This window comes from Pipra filicauda, unplaced genomic scaffold (assembly GCF_003945595.2).
Source record: "Pipra filicauda isolate LSUMZ 115617 unplaced genomic scaffold, ASM394559v2 scaffold341_size774298_pilon, whole genome shotgun sequence".
NCBI classification, from domain to species: domain Eukaryota; kingdom Metazoa; phylum Chordata; class Aves; order Passeriformes; family Pipridae; genus Pipra; species Pipra filicauda.
In genome coordinates this window covers 724,167-729,159 of record NW_024104467.1, presented here as the reverse complement: position 1 = coordinate 729,159, position 4,993 = coordinate 724,167, and the positions used below count along the sequence as shown (strand labels likewise).

The 4,993-nt window shown below is 55.4% G+C and overlaps 1 long non-coding RNA gene across 1 annotated transcript; it reads left to right on the top strand.

The window, feature by feature from the left end:
• Positions 1-530: 530 nt before the first annotated feature.
• On the top strand, positions 531-1,391 carry LOC113984314. The gene is made up of 2 exons (XR_005564627.1): positions 531-571; positions 1,223-1,391. It is a non-coding gene; the product is annotated as an uncharacterized LOC113984314 (long non-coding RNA).
• Positions 1,392-4,993: the final 3,602 nt, after the last annotated feature.

The following is a 4,993-nucleotide window of genomic DNA, read 5'->3' as shown; positions in this document are numbered from 1 at the left end:
CCTTGGCATCCTCACCCTGCTGGGGGGAGCTTGGCTGTGCTCCAGCAGCCACTGCCTTCCCAAGGTGGAGCAAAGGGCATGTGTTTTACAATTCCAAAGGGATCCATCCTCTCCCATGGCAATCCCAACTGGAATGCCAGCTCCTGGCAGCACTGGACCCTCCAGGGGCTCTCTGGGCACCAGAGCTGGTGTGTGAGCCTGCCACCTCACAGGTACCTCCTGAGGTCACAGAATCATGGAATTCCAGAAGGGGCACACAGGGGTCTTTGAAGTCCAACTCCTGTCCTTGCACAGGACAACCCCAAGAATTCCCTCAAGAATTCAGGGGGATGAACTGATGGAGAGCAGCCCTGAGAAGGACCTGGGGCTGCTGGTGGATGAGAGGTTGGACATTCCCTGGCCCAGAAACCTCCCGTGCCCTGGGCTGATCCCCCAGTGTGGGCAGCAGGGCAGGGGGGGATTCTGCCCCTCTGCCCCCTCAGGGGAGACCCCCCTGCAGAGCTGCTCCAGCCCTGGCAACAACAGCAGAAGGATGTGGAGCTGCTGGAGAGAGTCCAGAGGAGGCACCAAGGTGATCAGAGGGCTGGAGCAGCTCTGCTGGGAGGAAAGGGTGGGAGAGCTGGGACTGTTCAGCCTAGAGAAGAGAAGGGTTTGGGGTGACCTACTTGCAGCCTTTTGGTGCTTAAAGGGAGCTACAAGAAAGATGGAGAGAGACTATTTACAAGGGCCTGGAGTGACAGGACAAGGGGGAATGACAGAGAGTAGGTTTAGATTAGATATTGGGAAGAAATTGTTCCCTGGGAGGGTGGGGATGCCCTGGCCCAGGTTGCCCAGAGAAACTGTGGCTGCCCCATCCCTGGAAGTGCCCAAGGCCAGGTTGGACGGGGCTTGGAGCAACCTGGGCTAGTGGGAGGTGTCCCTGCCCATGGCAGGGGGTAGAAGGAGAAGGGCTTTAAGGTCCCTTCCAGTCCAAAGCATTCCATGATTCTCTGATTCTATGATCCCACCACGTGCATGTCCAAGCACTTCTTGACCTCTTGTGCTGTGTCATCAGCCTTGGAAGACACAAGGTTGCTTGTGTCACCCACTTGACCTTGGGATGTGTGGGAAGGGGGTTCTGTGCTGGCTCTGGATTTCCCGTGTGGACCTGTGAGCTCAGAGGTCAGCCGGTGTGTACTGCAGAGGTCTCTCCAACTTGGTGATTTCTTTGTGCTTTAAACAGCAATTAAGAAAAAAAGTGGAGCTGCCTTTGCCTGCGAAAGGCTCTGCCTGACTCCTGTCTCCTCACTGCAGTGCTGCTCTGATTTCCATCTCATGCATATCTTATTTAACATTCTGGATACTGTTTTGAGTGCCCCAATATTTTAAAATAAATTGCTGCATGTAAAAGACTTAATGTCACATTCTGTTATTCTGACTGTTAAAAGAAAAGTGAAATCTTCAATGGGGCCAGTGGAGCAGAAGCAATCACGCAGAGGGAGGTCCTATTAATGTGTATTACGTTTCATTATTCCAGCTCTGCATGTCAACCAGCTTCTCATCAGAGCTCCCGCCACAGATCACAGACTTAACTCCTTGCGAGCAAACAGGGGGGCAGGCTTTGAAACTCTGCCTCTTCCTCACTCCCCCAGCGTCGGCTCTCTGAGGCTGTTCCCACTGTTCCCACTGTTCCCACGTCCCTGGCACACACGGAGGCTCCCGTGCACGCTCCAGCCTTCGTCCCGTGAGGAGGAGTGTGGGGTGGGAGCGGGATGAGCCCGGGCAGGGAAGAGGCAGCCAGAGAGATGAGAGAGGGAAAGGGATGATGGAGAGGGAAAGGGATGATAGAGAGGGAATGGGATGATAGAGAGGGAATGGGATGATAGAGAGGGAATGGGATGATAAAGAGAGAATGGGCTGATGGATGGGGAAAATGATGATGGAGAGGGAATGAGATGATGGAGAGGGGAGGACATGATGGATAGGGAAAGGGACGATGGAGAGGATATGGGATGATGAAGTGGGAAAAGAATGATGGATAGGGAAAGGGATGATAGAGAGGGAATGGAATGATAGGAAAGGAAGAAGATGATGGAGAGGGACTGGGATGATGGAGAGGAAAGGGGATGATCTAGAGGGAAGGGGATGATGGAGAGGGAAATGGATGATGTAAAAGGAAGGAGATGATGGAGAGGGAATGGGATGATGGAGAGGGAAGGGGATGAGGGAGAGGGAAAGGGATGAGGGAGAGGGAAGGGGATGAGGGAGAGGGATACTTGAGGGAAAAGCAACAGGGGAAGGGAGATGATGAGAAGAAGATTGAGACACAAGAGGAGGGTTTCCCTTGCCCCCCAATGCACTCTACCTTCTCCCAGCTCCATGACATATCCCATCAGGAGACACACCCCAGTGACTTCCTACCCCTAAGGGTCTCTTCAACCCCAGATTGGGCTCTCCAGCCTCTTGGCTGTGCTTTTTCCCATCCTCCTGCCAGGAAATGCTCCCTGGACACACCTACAAAGCTCCTGGGGGCTGCAGGGGTGTCGTGTGTTTTGGCAGAAGCACCCTCATGGTGGGGACAGGAGGGAGGTGGCAGTGCTGGGTCAGGCACAGCCCGTGGAGGGGGGCGAGGGGGAGGGAGCCAACAGATAATGGGGGGGATGAAAAGTGGCTAAAGGGAAGTAGGGAACACCTGCCCTAAATTCCAGGTGGCCCAGCAGGCTGTTAAGCTTCCTGTGCCCCCATTCCCATGGAGGGACTCCACCTCCATCGTGGTCCATAAGGAAATGGGCAACTCCTGTGCCCTGCAAAGAGTGAAGTGCAGGAAAATGGGATGGAGATCCCATCTCGTTGTATCTGGGGTGTGCTGACACGGGGCTCTGCGGAGCCAGGATGAGGAGCAGCTCTGGGCCGGGAGAGAGGGGCTCTCTGGAGAAGGTGAACTGATAAACCCGTGTCCAAAATCGCTGGGCAGGGTTGGCAGTTTTCTGCGTACAAAGCGCAGGGAAGGCATCAGAGAGGGACCAGAGTGGCATTTCCCTGCTCCCATCATGGCCAGCCCTACTGTGAGAGTGGGGAGCACTGAGGTCCTGGCAGAGCCACTGGGCACCAGCCTGGCACAGTGACCTCCCCACACTCCTGCCCACGAAAAGAATAAATGGGAAAGTTTGCCCCTAATCCCCCACTTTCCCGGGGCATCCCTTCTCCTCCCAGGGCACAAAACTGTGGGATGAGGCACCAAACCCTTCTGGGCACCCACAAGCTGGGCAGAGGCAGCAGGTTTGGGGAGGGGGTTCTGGGCAGAACCTCCTCCAGCTGAGGGTGGAGCAGACACAGGACAAACTTCCTCCCTTGGTCTGTGGTGGGAAAGCCCAGCTGGGCTTGAGCCCACGAGTGCCTGAGCCCAGGAGACCCTGGGCAGTGTGGGCAGGGGAGCTGTGCCAAGCACTCCTGCTCTGCTGCAAATTACAAAGTGTGTGTATTTAAATCACATCCCTACAACCCGTGGCTGGGACACGGCACAGGGAGGAGCCACAGGGATGTCCTGGGGGACAAAGGAGATGTGGGGCCTGGGCCATGTGTGTCCCAGTCCTGGGCATCCTGCTGCTGTTGGGGAGCACACAGGGGGATGGGCAGGAAAGGTGTAACAGGAGATTTTAGGGCAGTGGGGAGGGAGGGAATGTGGAGTGGAGTAGGGAGGGCACATGTGGGTACTTCAGGCTTGGAGGTGTCCTTGGGATCTGAGGGGATTGGAAAGGCCTGGGGGATGGTACTAAAGCCCTGAGCCTCCACTCCAACTTCCCTTTTGCTCTCCATCCCAGTGGTCTCAGTCCCACAGAACCACAGCATCGTTAAGGTTGGAAAAGACCTCCAAGGCTGCCAAGTCCAACCTTCAACTGAATCCCATCATGTCACTAAACCATAGCACAAAGTGCCAGATCTGCTCTTTGAACCCTCCCAGGGGGGTGACTCCCCCCCTGCCCTGGGCAGCTGTGCCACTGCCTGACCACCCTTCCAGCACAGAAATGTTTCCCAAAATCCAACCTGCAGGAGCAGCAGGTCCTGAGTTGGGGACTGGGAACACACAGAGCCCACGGGGCACAGCCACAGGCATGTCCACCCCTGCCCTCCCCATCCAGCACAGCCAGTGCTGGACCTGCTCCCTCCATCTGGGGGTCAGTGGGAGCAGGTTGCCTGTGCCCCCTTCCCTGCCCAGGGATGACGGATCTGCTTGGGATTGGCATCACAGGGCTCTCCCCTGTCCAGCACTGAATTTGCTGTCCCTCTTGGTGTCCTTCCAGGGCCAAGCCAGAGGGTGATGTCCAACAGCTGGTGTGAGCCCAGCTCCAGGGTCTCTCTTTGGCAGGGAGCAGTGGAGTGGGAATGCTGTGGCTGTGGCTTGGGGAAGGGGGTGCCAGGAATGAACATGTCGAGGTGCTGGGGCTGCTCATGGAGTGGTAGAGGATTTCTTCTGGGGAAAATGAAAATCCTGGAAAAATAGTGTATTTGGTAGCAAACAAAGCTGGGTGGGTTTTATTTCCATTTTCTGTATGTTTGGTTTGTTTTCTGCCCCAGCTTTTCCCAGCCTCTGTTCCTGTATTTGCTATTTTCTTTTTTCCTCTTGTGGTTTGGAGGGATTGAGGCTTTTCTGCTACTGCAGTTGAAGTTTGCATTAGGAATTTCATGGGTGGTGGGAAAAAAGCCTATTTTTCATTTCAGCCCCTTTCAAGTTAAATACTTGATGCTCCCAGACCTCCACCCCAGCTCAGACCAGGGACTTCAACGCTTCAGGAGGGTGATGAACATCTGCTGGGTGTTGGAGATGCTGGTGTTGGTGAGGACTGTGAGTACCAAAATTTGGGATGGCCCTCCTGCATCCCAAGAGCGCCCAAACCCCACCTTGTGTCTCTTGAGCAGCTCCCAGTTCAGTGTGGGACCCTCTGGGCTCAGCTCTGGGACAGAGAGGGGGGACAGCAAACATCCCATGTGCCAGCTCTCCCCATACCTGCCTGTC